The sequence below is a fragment of the Euprymna scolopes genome, chromosome 4 (genome assembly GCF_053919585.1).
Source record: "Euprymna scolopes isolate OS-2025 chromosome 4, ASM5391958v1, whole genome shotgun sequence".
In the NCBI taxonomy this organism is placed as follows: domain Eukaryota; kingdom Metazoa; phylum Mollusca; class Cephalopoda; order Sepiida; family Sepiolidae; genus Euprymna; species Euprymna scolopes.
The window spans coordinates 164919709-164940632 of NC_136485.1; positions in this window are offsets into that span (position 1 = coordinate 164919709).

Consider the following 20924-nt stretch of genomic DNA (forward strand, 5'->3'; position numbering starts at 1 on the left):
TTCATAAAGTTTAAGTTCACTGTTTTTACCGCAAGTATAAATGTTACAGACAAATAATTATAAACATCGTATTTAACAGTTCAAACATTTGGATACTTTACTCTCCAAGTTCTGCGTCAAGCGTCTCAGTAAGAAATCGTTTTCCATCTTTAAAAAATCTTATTATTTATAGCTCATGACAATTGGGACGTTTTATTATAAGTTTCGGTACAAATCTACTTTTTTTAGTTCTTCTCGTTTTAATTAATCGTTTGCTCAGTTTTAACTAAATCTAGTTGACCTTTTTACATACAGTTTGCGATTAATTCCCCCCTCATATTTGATCTAATAAGTAGAATAAGTAGATAAAGTATTTTTAATTGGAATTCATTATTGAGATGAGTATTATTTATATTAATTTATTTATTGCGGACTATTATTCTCATCTTTATTAGTTGTTGTTTCACGACGTTTCGGTCAACTATTCCTCTGGCTTCGTCAGGTGGTAACCGCGACGGATAGGAACCTCGAATCTCTTAACTGCATTCTCACCAATCATTGCCATTCGTAGTTCTTGTCGTCTCACCACGTGTTTGGCCAAATAAGCCTTCGGGGCCTGTGGCGCAGTTGATAGAGACGTTGAAACCCTACGGTTCCAGATGATGACTGTCTGAAGATAGTGGTTTCAATCCTACCCAAAGCGGGCCAGAAGTTTACTTGGCCAAAACGTGGTGAGACGACAACAACTACGGATGGCAGTGATTGCTAAGAATGTAGTTAGGAGATTCGAAGTTCCTATTCGTCGCGGTTACCACCCGACGAAGGGCAGAGGAATAGTTGGCCGAAACTTCGTGAAAAAACAACTAAGATGAGAATAATAGTCCGCAATAAATAAATTAATAACAGCTAAAGGTTTTCAATGTTTTTATAAATCAAAAGGTATAAAAATGTAATAGTTAAATAGGTATCAAAACATTAACACACATACAAATTAATAAATACTTACTAGAATAAAGTATTATTGTCAAAACTATTTTGCATATAGAACTGGTATTTTTTCTTTCCTCACACATTAATTTAATGGTTCAGGATCTTCGATTAATGCAAATGTCAGCTTTCTCAATGGAAACAATTAGAATACGTGCAAGTTATGTTAATGTTGTCATTGATATTTTACATATTTTAAGTTAGAATAAATGATCTGTAGATGAAACCTCAAAATGAATAATGTTGAAAAATGTGCAACATAAAATCAGAAAACAAAACAATTTCCAACAGGGTCCCTCACAGAAACGAGGAACATAAAATAAAAAACGAAAAGACTATCGCGAGAAAGATAAAATAAAGGAAAAACGCAACAAAGTCGGAAACACCTGTATTTAAATTGTAGAGAACGCCTCTCGCTCTAAAACTTAAACTTTATGTCTATAAAAGGAGAACGTATGTATGAGGGCATTTTCCCACCTATACACTCAGCGAATTTGGGATCTACAGATTTGAAATTTAGGATATTCATACATTTGGAATTTAGGATATTCATACATTTGAAATTTAGGATATTCATACATTTGAAATTTAGGATATTCATACATTTGAAATTTAGGATATTCATACATTTGAAATTTAGGATATTCATACATTTGAAATTTAGGATATTCATACATTTGAAATTTAGGATATTCATACATTTGAAATTTAGGATATTCATACATTTGAAATTTAGGATATTCATACATTTGGAATTTAGGATATTCATACATTTGAAATTTAGGATATTCATACATTTGAAATTTAGGATATTCATACATTTGAAATTTAGGATATTCATACATTTGAAATTTAGGATATTCATACATTTGAAATTTAGGATATTCATACATTTGAAATTTAGGATATTCATACATTTGAAATTTAGGATATTCATACATTTGAAATTTAGGATATTCATACATTTGGAATTTAGGATATTCATAGATTTGGAATTTAGGATATTCATAGATTTGGAAAACTGTCTAATCCGGTTTCATCGAGAAAAAACGGCTGCTAAGGAGTCAAAATTGAAACATTGAAGAACACCTAATTTTTATTTATTGCCAACTGATTCACAACTAGGTAGGGAAATATGACAACTCCTTTAATTATTGGTTGGTTTGAAAACGCTCTTTCAAAGTCATGTTAAGCTGTCGTGAGGGTTGTCGTACTTGACTCACAGTCTTCAGGTTTTAGGTTCGATCTCAGCTCCAGTATTTTTTTACTTACAAGAAGTGAACTGTTTAGCAAAAAAAGACATAATACTCGCAGCACGTGTTTTAGTTCGTTTTATTTTATTTATATTTGTTTTCATTTTTTTAAGGAATCTAACGTTGCATTTAATACTTATGGTTTTTTTTGTTTATAATAAATAAAAATTCTGCACTAATTAAACTACAATAGCCATGCGTATTTTTCGACCGCGCAACGCCAGGTATATCTTCTAATTAGAAACAAAAATATCTTCTTTAATAATTAGAATAAAATAAAATAATTAATTACATAAAGTGTTTTCTTTCAATAGCATTAGTTCATTTCATAATACATCACGGATTAAACAGTATGCAGTGCTTAAACACTTATAGCTAAGGTTTACTTATAAACAGGGGACAGTGCCTTTGTTATGTAGTATATTTAATTATGAGAGAATTTTAGGGCAGAGTCATGTATAGGTGAACAAAATAGGATGTTACATCTACGATCAAAACATAATTGGTTCATTTACTATTTAAAATAACTAATAAATACCCAAGTTTAAAATGGAAGAAAGTATATTTTATATAAATGATTGCTTGTTTGAACTTCTTTGGTGAGGTCGTTCACTAGAGTTCATGATTAACAATATTCACCGCTTCATACGTTCGATATGACGCTAGTGGTTCGTGATAAAAATAATAAATCATGTTCCTGACCTTTACAATAATTTATTTGAGTTCCTCTCTTCGTGAATATTTTTATTATTGAAAGTTTTAATTCACATTTCCTTGTTGTTCGTGATTAGTCGTCATGATTACAAAGCATTTAACTATATTTACACTCGTACCTTTAAACGCGCTATCAGTCACGTCTTACTGCAAAATTAAAAATCCATCTCATTATATTCAAATCCATCTAACTATATATATATATATATATATATATATATATATATATATATATATATATATGTAGCAGAAGCAGCAATAACTAAAATGAGGAAAAAAAGAGCTTACCTCGGGTATGTCTGTTGTGTCACCAGTTGGGGGGAAAAAGAGAATTCCAAGATGGCGTCCGGGGGTTTTTATTAGCATTTACCCCATGCAACTCTCGGAAAATCACGTTTCTGTCTCATGTGATTATGCAAATGGATAATTCCCGGCCACTATAAAAGCAGGAGGCTAGAGACGAGTCGGCAGTGTCCTGCAAACTGTGTGTGTGGGTATTTCTGGCGATTGGAGTGTGTCTTCTTTTACCACGGTTATCACGGACAGGAATTCCCTCTCTTCTGGAGGTGGGCGATATTGACTATTTTGAAGTTGTACTGTTGCTGACAGAACATTTATTTATTTATTTTTTTTTTGCCTACTACATTTTTGTTTCAATATATATATATATATATATATATATATAATTCTAAATCTATCTAACTATTTATCTAGAAGATATCTACAGCGTAAGGATGAAATTTAGCTGATTGCCGAGGATGCTGATTGTATTATTGTATTAAAGGTTAGAAGAAAGCATAATAACAATCTAGTTAGAAATAATGCATGGTGTAAGGCTTGTCAATGCAGGAATTATTCAGTCGTTGGAACAGATAAATAAATAATTATAAATAATTCGAAGGGTTCAATAAGTATTTATTTACCTGACTGTAAATAGTATATTTCCCTAAATACTTTCGAAGGCATTCCTCATTTTCAAGAGGTAAGAAATGTAGATAAACTATCTATGCTGTTGCTTTCCGCTTGATTTAAATTGGCTGCTATATTTCATTTTGTTGTAACACGCTATTTTGAATGCTTCTAAAATTACATTAATTTCATTATCTTTTATTTATTTATTTTTTTATAATCTAATCTCAGGAGATGAACGCTGTAACTCCTTCCAGGGTAAATAATTAATCCGTCTGTACAAAGTAGATGCTGGTTATTTCTGTTTTATTATTAATTTCTAGTTTTAATTTTTCTATCAATAATAACTCTTTTAATCTCATATTTCCTTGGTTTCTGTCGTTTGCTAGTCGTTTAACAATTATATTTTTATTAGGTTTCTGATATATATGTAATATATATATATATATATATATATATATATATATATATATATATATATATATATATATATATATATATATATATAAAGACGAGGTTTTGGTGATAATTTGTTCCTTGAATCGGATATGCAACGGCCTGATTATACTTCCAATTTAAGACCTAATGCATACGTTGCATTGGATTTAATATACTGAATATGTGCGTTCGCACAATCTTGTGTTATTTTTTAAATTTTTATTATATTATTATTATTATTATTATTATTATTATTATTATTATTATTATTATTATTATTATTATTAGGAAAGTAGGGAAGGGAGGTGATGTACCGGGTCGAGTGTGGAGTGAGGCAAACGGACTGGCAAGTAGGCTAGCCTTGTCGGTTACCGAGCAAGCAATCTCATGATTGTTTGATGGTAGGGGAATCGTTGGATGCCCATTATTATAATGTATTTTCATAAAGAGAAATAGTGAAACTCTTAAATTTGTGCATAATTCTCTTTATAAAATAACTGATTGAAAATTAAGTTTATTTAGTGATATATAGGGATACATCATATGTTATTGCGTTTAGACAATAAGTACTTCCAGGTAATGTGTTCTTGGCCATTGCTTTTGGTGGTAGAGAAGGTTTCTTGTAATTATTGAAGGAAAAATGCTTAGTCTTGACAGCATTGAATGTGACTATCCATTTTTGTCCCCATTCCACTACAGATTGGAGGTCATTCTCTAGTGTTTCTGCCATTTCCTTAGATATATGTTCATTTGTTTCCCTTCGTGCCTATCTTAGAGAGTGGTGTCATCAGCAAATATACCCATCTTCGAAACAATTTTATCAGGGAGGTCATTTATGAATATCAGGTATAAAAAGAATAGACCCCTGAGGTACTCCCGTATTCATATCATATTGTTTAGATGTACAACTGTCGAGGACAACTTGGATTTTAATCTTACTTAAGGAGGATTTAATTACATTATGAATTCTTCCAGTGATTCCATATGATCTAATTTTCCTTAGAAGACCATCGTGCCATACCCTGTCAAAAGCCTTAGATATATCGAGGCCTACCGCTCGACCCTCCCCTGTTTTCCAGTGAACAGTATATACGTTCAGAGATTACAGTTAAGATATCTGCTTTGGAACGGGCTTGCCTAAATCCATATTGTTTGTAGGTCAGGAGTTCAGCAGCTGTAAGTTGTTGGTCTAGGGCTTGTATATTTAGTACTCAAAAATTGTGGCGAAAAGCGGGAGTAGGTTAATTTAATGAAGGCGATACTTTAATGGGTCAGTTCTTTCACCAGAATTCTTGAAGACTGGTACCACAGAAGCGGTTTTCAAGACGTTGGGAAAGCAAGATACGTTAAGGCATTTATTTTAAAGTTTGGAGAGAACTGGAGCAATTTCAGCGGAGCATTTTTTTAATACACAACCAGGATGAGATCGGGTCCACTTGCTTTTGAGGTGTCTAGGATTTTTATGATACCATGTACATGAGAAGGGGTGATTTTCAAATCCTCTAGTGTGGCGTCTGTCCGCAAAGAAAATCGGCGAGGAATGGTGTGCCGGGTCGAGTGTGGAGTGAGGCAAACCGACTGGCAAGAAGATTAGCCTCGTCGGTTGCCGAGAAAGCAATCTCATGATTGTTTGATGGTGGGATAATCGTTGACTGCTGATTATTTACTAAACTGTTTTAGATTTTCCTAAAACTACGGGTTCCTAATTTCTGTGCTTCGATGCGTTTTCTGGTGGTTTCAGTATATTCTGTCTTAGCTGTCGCTATTTCTCTCTTACAATTAATTCTAACTTCTATATACTGCTGTCTATTAGGGCAGAACTTTTGTCGGTTTAATCTGCGATATGCATGCTGCTTTTGAGTAATGGCAGCTGCACAAGCAGAAGTAAAGCATTGGGGAGAGTGCTACTTACTAAGAATTTCCGTGTCGGAACATGTGCTTCAATTGCAGTTTTGAACCTTCAGTAGTCTCATTTGGAAGAGAAAAGATATTTCGCAAATAGGCGTCTCTAATGAGTTCCCTGATGGCTTCTCATTCAGCCTTTTTGTAATACCTTTAGGGCGAGAATTTAGGGCGATTTCTACCCTTATTACAGCCTGAGTACCATTCCACAGTGGGCTATGGGGATTTGTTGTACAATCATCGGGAACCGTGGTCAGAAATAGATTTAGAAGTGATGCATGGTGATCTTGCTGGTTTTAGTAACGTGTCGGAAACGTAACCGTCTGTGATACGGAATGAGATATCGAGAAGCTATGTGTTGCGCTACCAGCTACGTCTGTGTAAGTAGAAAATCCAAGCCAGTTGCTGTGGTGGACATTGGAGTCACCAAATGCATGTACTTGTGCGTTTGTGTCGAGGGAGAGTGCTAAATTAGGGTTTATCCTTTTTTCAAAACATTCCCTTATTTTCTACCCGAATCTGTCCACCTGAAACCAGAAGCTTAAATCAGTGCCGATTAAGAAGATCACAAGAAAAACACATTATCAGAAAAGGGCCAGGAAAACAAAAAATAAATAAATAAAAACATAAGACACCAAACAAAAATAAAACACCATCTTTGATTTAAAAAAGAAACTGCATCTATGGGGTATTATTTCCGGTCTGACGGATATAAACAAAGGCTGAAAGGTATCCACCATAAAAGATCCAAACGCAATAATTGAGATTGTCGGACTGACTTCCTCATCTTGGTTGTTATAGTCACAACGTTTCCGCCGTTTTGCCCTCCGGCTTTCATCAGGTGTTTTGTATCGAACTGGGGAACCGTTTGTTAGGAGTCTCGAACCCAACCCTTTATTATTATTATGGGGGTACCGTGTTCGGACTCCAGCTAGGCTCTGGGACATAGTTGCTTATTCTCTGTTTTTTGATTGTTACTTTTCACTGCCTTCGTTCAGGATTGAACTCAGCACCTATGGGTAACTGTAAACTTTGATACAACGTCTAGGACCACTCGGTCATATGTCACTAGTGACTTGCGTTGGATTTGGAATCGATGGTGCAGATGTTTGTTTTTTTCGGATCTTTTGTAACTCATATATATATGAATGATTATGACGCTCTTGCTTTGGGTTTTTGCCATTAAAAACATTGCCGGATGGTTCTTCTAGTAACTCTACACATGGAATTTTAATCATTTGTTTAAAATTATCTGTGGAAGACAATGTAGGTGGGCCCGAATCTTTGCGTTATCCTTTATGTGTTTCCAGTTCCAAGTGACCCATAAAAAGAGACCTCGTTAAACTCCTATTTTTTCTTGTGGGTGTTATATTAAATGTTGACTACACCTCGATGACTCCAACTAAGTTATATGAATCAAATAGTCTTTTACTCTTTGTTTTATATAAGCATGCGATTTTCTTGCTTCGCATTTTTCTTTAAATGCATATAGTTTTATTTCTACGGGTAATATAAATCCTTTAGACGTGATTTTATTTCTACTTCTTAAGTTATACTCAATATTTTCCCTACATGTTCCCAGTTTCCCCTTTTCTGTCTTCATCCTTATTTACCTTCTATTCTCATTGACGATATGGTTCTATGTGTATTTCACATGAAATGCTAAATATTACGAGCATTTCTACTAAACTTATTATTTTCTCGTTTTGTCTTTATTCATTTCGGTATTCCTACTTTTTTTCCCCGTTTAAGGTCATTGATTTTGGCCGCACTTGCTCGTCTATTGCTGCTGTGTGCTAAAATAGTAGGAACAGACAGATTTATTTATATAACATAAATACGTATTTCATATATTTGAAGACAAAAAAACGCATTGTTACAAAATAAAGATATTCATTTTGTTTGAAATTTATAAATTTCAAACAAAATAAATATCTATTTATTTTGTAATAATACGGTGTTTTAGCTTCAAATGTAATAAGTATTTATTTTATTCAAACTAAACCAGCGCTTCTATCAAGAAATACAAACCTTAACTAAGATTTATTTATACTTGCTATATAGTCTAACTGCAGTTGATGAGATGAAACATGCCCTGAATATTTACTAGCACTTAATACATAGACGTGATTAGTATCCCCTTGCACCATTAACTGTCATGTTAATTAAAAGTCCTGGCTTTCACATCAGGACGACATTTACTCTATTAGTATCTATTCCAAACTCTGGTCCCCACCAATACATCACATGGTATTTTAACCTTGTTAGAAAGATATGTACTTAACGCTTTCAATACGATTGCTGTAGCACACATAAAACGTGTACATTTTTCAATAAGCAATTGACTGTTAGCAAGATGCACAATGTTGAGCAACGACTATTCATCGGATGACTGCTACACATGAATCACTATTTTTGTGTCTAATTATTAGCAAATAGATACAAGTTAATCTCCACGCCTTGATGTAGTATACATTTTATTTTTTTTAACCATATCACGTTTTACAGATGCATAACGTTCGGAAAAAAATAAACTCTATTATTTCCCTTTGCAACTGACGGACATCCAGCGACGCAACCATTTTGTATATCTTCTCGTTTGTATGTATTTTTAAAACCCCTAATGAATAAAGATTTCGAGTGTGAATGTATTTATTATCCGAATACAGTTTCAAAAAATACGATTGTAAAATGCCTCTTCTATGACAAAAAGTGAAACTAATCTTTGACTCGGCAAATCAGGTGTACACGTTTTCAGCTCGATGATAAAGGTTCTATGCAAAAGACGAATCGGCAATTACTTACAAAGGGCAAAGTAGAAAAGAAAACAAACAATGCTTTTATCAAATTGAAATAAGTTTTAGATATAAAGTTTCCACGCAACCATCCTACGTTAATAAAACGAAAAAGAACTAAGAAAGTGAATTATGTACGGATTCGATGCCAAAGTTTTGATAAATATGCAGATCTATGCATTTTGTGGAGAGAAGATAGCGTAAAGTGATACGAATAAAAAAACAACGTTAGTCAAAACTCGAGAGGACAAAAGGTTTTGTTTCTTTTTCTCTTATTATTCATATGCCCTGAATGAAACGCAATATTTTGAAGAAGACTTTTAAAGTATTAGTGTCCTTTCTTTCACTTCAAAATTACTTACAAACATCGATAGAGATGACAAAGTTGTGTATAATAATATTAGTTGATAAAAGTGATTCCAAAAAGCATAATTAAAAGTTTATTGATACGTATAGGATCAATAGATTTTAAAGAAGACATGATTTCCTTTTGCACTTCTTTTCATTTCGACTATATTAACATTGTGGAAAAACAAAAACACGTCCATAAAACACTAAATGTTATAATATAAAATAATAAACACAAGATTTTTACAAGGAGGATAACTCGTTTTCAAGGCCTGAATGTCATGAAGGATAAAATTAATGAGTGTAAATTGGACACGCAAACGACACAGAAGGAGTCAATTATCGTAGAAATGAAATAAAATTGTCTTATTTAAAAACAAACCTGTTAAAATTGAACTTGAAGACAACTGGAAATCAGGCTTTGGTTACAGTGTTTCTACTGGCAATCAGTTCTATAAAAACTACATGTATTCATGGGGTTTGTATTTAAATTCAGAAACAGTGAGATTAATTGGTGATAGTAGTTGAGCTAAACGAGTGTTTGTTGTATAAGATCTGCAGGAGAACCATGAATTAAAGGTTAATATATGATTTGACATGAAAATATTGATAGAGCAGAAGGATATGACCTGAACTACGTCGCCATCTTTGTTCAACATAATGTCTCAACACGTAACAAGATATTTGCTGGTTGACGATTATTCTGATCATAATTATTTTTTGTCAAAATTGAATGTCAGAACGAATGTAATCATGGCGAAATAAATATTTACAGATAAAATTATTTATGTTAAAATGTTTAATAGAAAGGAATGTTAGTTTTCATAACTAGCACAAAAAATGTGAACTTGGGAAAAAAAAAGATTCAAACAAGAAAAAATAAGTTAACTGCACACGAATTGCAAATTTATTATTTTAGTTTTTATGTAAATTCTGTTTGTGTGTCAATTATCGATAAATTTAAGGTAGCAGCGTTCGTGTGTGTGCATGTGTACAACTTTCCTCCAGCCCACACCACTGGATCGATCATGACCAAACATAGCATGATGATGGTCTCTAACCTAGGGGCGGTGTACACCATTTTTACAAAATAAAGGTCAAAGGTCAAGGTCATAGTATATGTATATATACTTCCCTACAGCCCAATTCACTACACCGATCCTGACCACATCTGACATGATGAGAGTCTCTAAACCAGGGATTGTGTACACCATTTTTCAAGTTCAGCGTCAAAAGTTAATGCTATATAAGGTGTGGCTCTTACAACATCCACTTACTGTAAGGATGCCCACTATGTGTGTTACCAAGTGTAAAGCAAAGTCCCGCGCGAAGCTAGTATTAACTAAGACACTAACTAAATGTAGAGAGTGGTTGAACTCTGTGAGATCTTACTTAAAAATTAATCTCATTGAACACAAAGTTAGCAGTGAGCAATCAGTGAATAAGAAATAATGAATATGTACTTAGCTTGGCACGTCGTACACGTAGTAGAAACACAGTGTACTATACTAATTCCCTGCTACTAGTAATACTATCAATCCTTTACCGCCAGAAATGTTTTAATAATGAAACAAGCACGCGACAAAAGTTAGCCTGCAACTGACACACGAACATTCTCTTGTTAAACCATGTATAAACCTGTACTTTGAATATAAGTTGAGTTGACAAGTAAGAGACAAAAAAGTATTGTTTTTGTTAAAGGCGACTTGAAAGTACAATTTGGCGAAAAAAGGGTTAACAATAAACACTTAGAAGTTATTTTTTCTGTTATGGATAACGAATAGAGTACTTTGTTCCGGAAGAAATTTGATCCAGATCTCAGGCGAAAAATAACAAATATGTAATATTATTTATCATAAAACACTGCTATTCATCAGTAGGGCTATGACAAAAACATATTCTTATCATTGTCTTGCCGCTTCAGTATATATCCCACACAGACACAGTTAATCAACCGAGAACAACGCCACTATATGAAAGCATATAAGATATCAACGGATACATACTCGAGAGTCAAAACAATGAAACAATATGCTGTTGTCCTAGCCCTATTCATCAGATACAGAAATCTTAAATGAAAATAGGTAATTAATAAATATATTCATAGATTTAAAATCTAAAAATAACTTATGAAAACAAATTTCGTCAGAGGAAAGTTGATTATAAATCTTAAATATTATATTAATAACATTCAACATCAGGCAATATTTGGTGTTTGATTCAATAAATTGTTCATTAAATATTAAAAAGGGGAAAACATATCATTTTGGACACATAGGTAGTTGCCAACAAGAAACGTAAATATCTTTTGAAACCATTTAATGGATACATGAACGGGCATAACTCAAGATTGTTAAATCACTCATCCATATAATGATCTGAGCGAGCATTGCAATTTGATTTTCGAATCAGGAATAAGCAAGTGCCTAGTGTAAAAAGCGAAAACAGTACAACAAATTAAAATTGAAAAGAGATGAAATAAAAAATTGCGATGTCAGCAAACCAAAGTATAATTGCTCAACCGTATGTAAGTTTATGCCGGACATATTTTTCAAAATAGAGATGCTACGTAGTAAGTTAATGTAATAAAAAAGTGATACAGAATATATGAAATAGACGCAAATCAATAGACGCTGCAGAGTTGCATCCAAAGAGACAATCCGATGTTCTTTTAACTATAAAATCTCAAAACTAGAATAACGTAGGCAGTATATAAAAAGAAGAAAAAACACAATTAGATAATGAAAAACATGTATTTAGCGACAACAGTGCTGCAGTTTCACATCATTACCAAATAGTTGAAGTATTTTTTATTGAAGTAGGTCGCTAATGCTTGTGATAAACACCTACACTATAAAATATCACGATCATTACTTGTCTAAGATTTCTTATTTTATTTCGAATTAATTACAATGTGTAAGTATGTGTTCAATTCGATTTGTCATATATTTTTATTTATATAGACAAATATCACATAGTTGCTACAGTGAACATGCTAATGTTTCAAAACGATTGGTTTATTAAAAAACCAAAGGCTCTTCGTCGGGCAACAGAAATAAAGTGTATCCTCTATTCATCATAGCTGATCCTTAAAGGCATTTAAAGGCATTAATAGTAAACTATTAATGTTTAATTTTAATCTGCAGGGGCCACCTATCTGATAGATTGGGAACATTGGCTAAAACTTCAACAATTTTAATTAAAATATGTTCAGGTTTATTATGTGCCCAAAAGTAGTTTTGGATGGGGCTGATCCAGGAAGTCGGTTCCGGAAGTGACTGAAACAGTTCATTTCTTCCATCCAGTTTTCCCTCATTATTCCACCGGTGGTTGACAATTGTTTGTTGCGGAAATCACGGTTTCATGTAACTTTTACTGGCCTTTAAAGTGAAGTGCTGGCTATTGCGCCAAAAAAACGTGCCGCCAAAACCAGCAAGAGGAGGAGATAAAACTCGAGAGAGGGAGGAGAAAAAAGCATTGGGCGGAAGAAAGGTGTGTTTAGCCCTGCATTGTTGCTTTAGGCTTACGGGAAAGCTAGGTTATCAGCTCAGATTTCTCGGGACGAGGGAAAGAAGAAAAAGACAGACAAAAAAGGGACTAGTCAGTATAGAGTGCTTCTAACAATACGAAAGAGATTGTCGGTGCATTCTCGGCCACTAGAATGTTCTCAAAGAAAAAAAAAACGACATACACTAAAGCTTGTCTTTGGGAAGTTCAAGAATGAGAACAGATACTGCACTTTGAGATATACTTTTTTATTTCGTGAAATTACAAAACAAAAATTAGGAACAAGGATACTACACTTTTATCTTAGGCAAAAGACAAAGTAACCGTAATAAAGAGTAGTTTCCTCCCTGGCATTATCATTTTCTATAAAAAATACATACAATTCTGTATGTTATAGTAAGAGATGTGGTACATATATGTTATATTTTAAAAATCATATAAATTGATCAATTAATTGTTACGAACTCGACACGGAGCACAGATGTCATATTATAAAACTCACGTAGAATAAACAATTGATTTTTAAAAATGTATCTATGGCTAGATTTAGGAAAATTTGCCGAATCATCTTCCGGTAGTGACGTCATTCATTTGAAACTCATAGTGTTGTTGTTGTTGGTGGTGGTGATGGTGGTGGTGGTGGTGGTGGGTGGTGGTAAAATAAGCACGATCATATTGCTTTTAAAAGTGCTCCGAGGGCCTCCAGAAATGGCAAAACTGTCTTTTCTTTTTTAGACGAGAGTGGTTGGAGTAGTATCCATTTCGTGGTCACAAGGCAACCTTCCAAGCATTATATCCTCTGTTTTTGTTTGGTGCTAGTCAAGTTTTGATATCCGTCCGTGCTGGCAGTGATTGAGAAACTGTTTTTTTCTCAGATGGGAAGATGAGATCGCTGGAAGCATAGTGTCGGTAGTGGTGAGGGAAAGAAAAATAAGAACGATCATGTTACTTTTAAAAGTACTCTGGAGGCGTCCACAGATTACTAAGTTTTCATTTTCGGGCGGTGGTGGGAGGATGTAATATATGTCTTGTTGTCACGAGGCAATCATCCCAAGCATTACTCTCACTTTTTTTGTTTAGTGGCCAAAAGCTTTTTTGGAGTGGAAATAAGTCGTTGGAATGCTGAGAACAGATACACTTTGATCTTAGCCAAAAGATGAAGTAACCGGATTATAGAGTAGTTTACTTCCAGGCATTATCTTCTCCTATGAAAACATACAAAATACATTAAATAAATTAATGATGTAATACTCGAGATGGAACCTAATTGTCATATTCCAAAACCCCCGAACATTGATCAACTAATTTTTAGTGCTTACCTATTACATTCTAGAAATCACTTAAATTGATAAATTAATGTTTGCATAATGAACACAGAACATAGATGTCATATTCCAAAAATCATCTAAATTGATACATTCATTTTTCCTATGTATTTATCGCATTCTAAAAACTCATGTAAATTGATAAATTTATTGTTACATACACGGCCCGAAACAAAGATGACATATTCTAAAAGTAATATACAATGACCAATTAGTGTTTGGTGCTTATTTGTCATATTCCAAAATCACAGACATTAATCAAATAATATTCATACTTATTTATCATATTCCAAAAACACACTACTTTATCATTTAATTCTTACGTAATAGATGCAGAAACAAATATGTAATAATGCAAAAATAAGTGAAGTATTTTTATAGTTATTTATCATATTCCAAAAATCACGTAGACAGATCAATCAACACAGAAAAAATGTCATATTCAAAAAAAATCACGTAAATTGATATATTTTTTGTGTTTATTTATTATATTCCAAAATTCACGTCAATTAATCCATTAATCGTTACGAACTAAACACCTCACAAAAATATCATATTAAAAAAAAAAATCCGACAACGGAGGGGCGGAACTTTTCCTGGTCATAAAAATTATGATAGCCGCTAAAATATGATAAATTATTACAGGGGGAGCAAAAAAGTATGAAAATGGAAGCGGGGTGGATGGCTGGAGTTGCACGAAATTGCCCGGTCGTTGTAAGAACCAGCAGGAGAGCATAAAAATGCGCGTGCCGTCAGCGAGAAACAGACCTGAAAGCAAAGAGAAATAAACTTGTGGCATGTGCCAGGCGCACTCGAATAACCGAAGTGAGTACTCGAACCCTTTTGCCGATGTGGGCACAATTACGTAGAAGCTAAGAAATCGCAAATTATGGTTATTTAAAACGGACGAAGGCATCAACGACCAACAAAACTTTGTCGAAACATTTCACTCTGCAATTTGTAAGCGTTTTTTTTTTTTTGTGTTATTAATTGTTTTGTGTCGGTTTTAGCGTCCAAAATTGTCGCATGAATTAAAGAAGTCTCAAACACTTAAAAGATGAAAATGAAAGACTTTTTATTTTTATTTATTTATTATTTTTTTTTATAAAAGAATTGAAATTGGATTGCGACATTTGTTTCTTTTAAATAAAAATTCTATTCTCAGTTGACTTAAACAGCTGAAAAAAAAACAATCGAAATAAGGAAATTGTTTTTGTTTTAATATAATTAGTTACCGATATTACAAAACAACCCGGTTTAAATGCAAAAGAAAAACAACCATCTAATTAACTCAAATTAATTGTTATGAGAAAAACTCATAATCCACTTAGCTAGAGCGCAGATAACAAAATCACGTTGGAAATTCCTGTATTTAAAAGAATTCAGAAAACAATGGTTGACGCGTAACAAAAAATACGATTTTAGGTGACTGCCGCTTGATATAAAAACGCAAATTTACAAGAAATAGTTGACTATTTTTCCTAATTTTTACATATTATTTTTCAGAGAGATCGATATTTCTAAGGATGCCGAGTCGGTATGTTTACAAAAATGTTTTAGTAGACATACAAACACACACACAAACACACAGACAGGTGGCCTTTATATAATAAAAATATTTTCGAAAAACACATAAATTGATCAAATAATTGTTGGTATTTTTTTATTGTATTCAAAAAATCACGTAATTAATTGTTTCGAACTTGCCATAGAACAAAGATGTCATATTCCGAAAATCACTTATAATGATCAATTAATTTTTGTTGCTTTCAGATTATATTTATAATTACATACACTGATCAATTAATTGTGATTTACTTGAACATAGATGTCATATTCCAAAAATCACGTAAATTGATCAAATATATATTACGAACTGGGCATGAACAAAGATGTCATATTCTAAAAATCATGTACACTGATCAATTATTATTTGTTCTTTACATATCGTATTCTAAAAATCATGCACATTAGTAAAATAATTGTTACTGTTTTGCGAGCGTCAACTTGGCTAGTTTCTGTTGGGGGGTCCGTTTTTTCGTGGATTTTCAATGTTCTCTTCTGGAAAAGACCTCAACTTGTTGGACGTGGATAAAAGGAAGCACGATTATCTTGCTTTTAAAAAAGCTCTTGGAGTATCCAGAGATAACTAAACCATTCCATGTTTAGACGGGGGTTAAGGGAGTAGTATCCGTTTTGTGTTCACAAAGCAATCTCCCAGGATATCATATTCAAAAATTTTAAATATCTGAAAGATTATCAACCGGAAATGCCGTCATTTAATTTAAAATGATTGTGACGACAGTGGGGAGAGAAAAAACACATTAATGTATAAGGTTAGCTTATAAATAACCGTGACAATGTATTTATGAATTAATTTCAAAGTCCTACTGAGAAATCTTCCAAAAATTACATAATTTCTCTTAAAACTATAGTTTCGATGGTAGGGGAAGAAAAACTACACTAATGTTGAATTTTACCGTGAAGCAAATGTTGCCTAATCAGTAAGCATGTCAATGTATTTATGTATGAATTTGGAAACCCTACGGAGTCATCTGCCGAAAATGGCATAATTTCCTTTAAAATTATTGTGCCAGTTACGATGGCAGTCGAAACTAAGTAATGCCAACTTTTATAGCGAAACAGGAGTTGCGTAATCAATAACCGTGACAATATATGTATGTATTAATTTGTAAACTGCAGAGTATTTTTTTCTAAAAAATAATAATGTCATTCATGGGAAAAGAAAACACAGTAATATAGAAATTTATAGTGAAGCTAGCGATGCTTAATCCCTAAAAGTGACGACGTATTTATGTATGAATTTGAAAACCCCGTTGAATCATCCTCTGAAAGTGGAAACATTTTTCTTAAAATTATTGTGTTGGAGAGAAGAAAAGAACTACAGTAATGTTGAATTCTATGGTGAAGCAAGGGTTGTCTAATCACTAAACTTGTCAATGTATTTATGTATTAATTTGAAAATCTTAATGAGTCATCTTCTAAATATGGCATAATTTCTCTGAAAATTCTAGTAACTGTCGTGGAGAGATAAATTAGTTCATATATGTTGTACAATGCCCATCTAGAGTAGGTTAAATTATTTATATATATATATATATATATATATATATATATATATACATATATATATATATATATTACCTGTTCTAGGGTAGGGAAAATTATTTATAATGTGCTGTAAATTACCTGTCCTAGAGAGGGGAAAATTATTCCATATATGTGCTGTAAATTACTCGCTATAATAAAAGTAGTATTATTTCATATGTGTGTTATCTTATACCTAAGGTAAGGTAAACTATTCTTTTGCTAGGGATAGCAAATAACCCGTAGTCATCAAAAACTCCTCAATATACTAAGACTAACAGGTTCGAGGTTCCTTTAATAAGTTTCCAAATTTTTTTTCGTGTGAGCACTTTTATTTATAGTACACACATGCAAACTATAGCCCCCATTCAAAGTAGTGTTCTCCGGCTGCAATACACTTGCTGTACTGTTCCAACAACTTCTGAAAGGCTCTATGGAATCCCCTTGTGTGAATGTATCAATGACCCTCATCACAGTGTATTTCATCATCTCAATTGTCTGATAACGACAGCTTCTAAGGTTTTCCTTGAGCTTAGGGAATAACTTAAAGTCACAAGAAGCAAGGTCTGAACTGTATGAGGGGTGGGAACTGTCTTGATGCTCATCTGTGTCAAATATTCTGTAACAAGGTTGTAGGTGTGAACTGGTGTATTCGCGCAAATTTTCCGCATCTTAAGTTCCTTGCGAATAATTGTGTGTACCTTTCACACACTGAAATCTAATTGTGCCCTTATTGTCTCTATAGACACAAGAGGTTCCCTATCCATAAAATTCTTTATTTGACAATCAACTCTAATGTTCTGACTTCCTTATTCCTCCTACGCCTTTCATCATCCTTCATAGACTCCTTGTTTCCTTCAATCTCTTATGCCACTCAAAAACTGGTGCTCAATTCATGCAAGGTGTTCCAAAAGCAGTCTGAAACATACCATGTGTTTCTGTGGAATATTTTTCTAAGTTTAAAACACAATTTTATTGCATATCGTTCTTCTAACGTGCCATCACGTCCAGATTGTAGTTTTGAAATTCATCAGCTGTGAATATCAGGAGGTTGTAGCTGTTCATTCGAACGTGAAACAATAAAAATTAGTCAGCCATCTCATAATATGTATAGCTATAATATACTGGATTTTCAAGAGTCTACGGCAATTTTCAATGCTTGTACGAAAATTCTGGTAACTTATTTACGGCACCTTGTATGTTGAAACTCAACTTCATTTTTCTCTTTGTTTTACACGGTCCCGAGCAACGCCGGATAGCCCTGCTAGTTATTTATAAAATTATTTCATCGAACATAATGTAATTTAATACCAACACATATAAATACAACATACACAAACACACATATCTGTCTCCTTTTCTCTCTCTCCCTCTCTCTATCTATCTATCTGTCTTACTCTCTCTCTCTCTCTCTCTCTCTATATATATATATATATATATATATATATATATATATATTCAAATAATGGCATGCAATCGCTTATAAAAATAGCAAATTAAATTAGAAACTCAAATAGGTTAAGGAAAATACAAACGTTCATAGAACATGACATAAAAAATAATAATAAATGACGCGACTCTCTACAACGACGAATAATTACCGAGAAATGAAGGCTTAGACCGACCGGTCGAGTAATGGAGCAGATATTCAAGTAACGATCAGCACCATTATTACAAGTAGGATAAAAGTGTGAAAACTGACCAGAGGTCATCAGCTGAGACTAACTTGTTCAATCCGGCCCCTTTGACCGACTCTCTTGTTTTGACATCAAATAGATAGGATTCACTTTGAAAAGTTGTCTGTCTTCCATCTTGCGTATAATTGAGACGACCGTTCTCCTCATTAAAATTGATAGTCAATTGTTACGCGGCCAACCCCTTGAAGCAGTCAGATCATTAAAGAAGATCAAAGACATTTTGAGCGGCGAAGCAACCGCGATATTTTCTGGAAGAAAAATCTGTGAATGCGAGACAAAAAATCTGCAAGGACAAAGCGTTTGGATGGATTGGGTCACATTGGTTTCCGATCGATAGATTAGGATGACGATGATAACCATATTACAACTAAATACTACTACTAATACTACTACTAATACTACTACTACTACAAATAATAATAATAATAATTATAATTATAATATGAGGTGTATAAATCTATATATTAATACGATAGCGTGTCTGTTATTTTCTGTGTCACGCTTACATACGGGTCATTTAATTATGTACTTCCATTTCTTGTCATAAATTATTTTATCATAAGTTTTGGTTTCGGTTTCGACTTAGATTATAGCTGATGGCACTCAAGTAATCTATTTTTTGTTTAATAAATTTTTTTTCAAGAATTCTTCATGAGTTTTTGTTTCGGTCTCGATTATAACTAATGGCGCTCCATAATCTTTTTTTATATAAATAATTTTATCAAGAGTTTTTTTTTTCAAGTTTCTGTTTCCGTTTCGATTATAGCTGAAGGAACTTAATGAATTGTACTAAATTGTTCTATCTTTCATCGCTCTTTTCCAATACAGAGTAACTGATAGTTATGATAAGATCATCCTTTAACACATTACATCCCCTTTTAAGGTAGTGCAATGTATATGCGTTATGATTCTTTATTTCTAAGTATTATCTCCTCATTTTTGACAAAGTAGTACCAATTCTGTTGTCGTGACACAATAATTCAATATTTATTTTCTAGTTTTTATTGTTGGGTAGTATTGCCATCAAAAGTATGTGACCAGATCGTACAAATATGATAGTATTAATACTACTGCTAATAATAATACACCCTGAAATCTTGTACTCACCCGGACTCTACAGGTCGTCACGTGTTTTACAACACATTTACAACGTGTTTTACAGTGACTCGTGTTAAAACTCCTAGGGAAAAAGAAAAATATAATCCGTTACGAATAATGATCGATATTTTCAAAAATGACCTAGGAAAATGATAAAATTGAGGAGGAAAGCACCATCCATTATTCCACTCGAATTGAAGAAGGTGTTATGTTTTGAGACAATGTTGTATATAGATCAAATTGACATATGCTGTATAGCTGTGTGCTGGTGTTCTCTCAATTGTTTATATATTTTCTCTTGATTAATTAACGAGCATACATAAATGTGTGTGTTTTTTGGTATAACGGACTGTTACCCTCATCCCAAATGTCTATCTTAACGGCCCGTGATTCATCTACTTTGTTTGTTGGTGCGCGCTTGCATGTCACTATTCATATATATATACACATACATACATTCATATATATACATACATGCATTTATATATATATATATATACATATATATATATATATATATATATATATATACATACATACATACATACATACATACATGACGAAATACCTGTTCTGGTGCTGGTCGCTTCTGGGAGATTCGCCAACCGTCCTTGCGGGGATGCTGGAACCTGTTTGACGGAAACACTTTAAGACAGGGACCCAAGACAGATATATAGTTTTATTTTATGGTTTATTCACTTCAAGGATTTCTGTCAGCAGAAATTGAGTGACCGATGATGATTGGCTTGGGGGTTCTTCTATCTCCATTTATGGACTTTCCTTCCCTAATAGGGAGACCTTTTCAACCCGCTGTGCTTGTTCAGCGGCTCATATCTAACCCCCTATGCTTGCGCAAACGTCCGT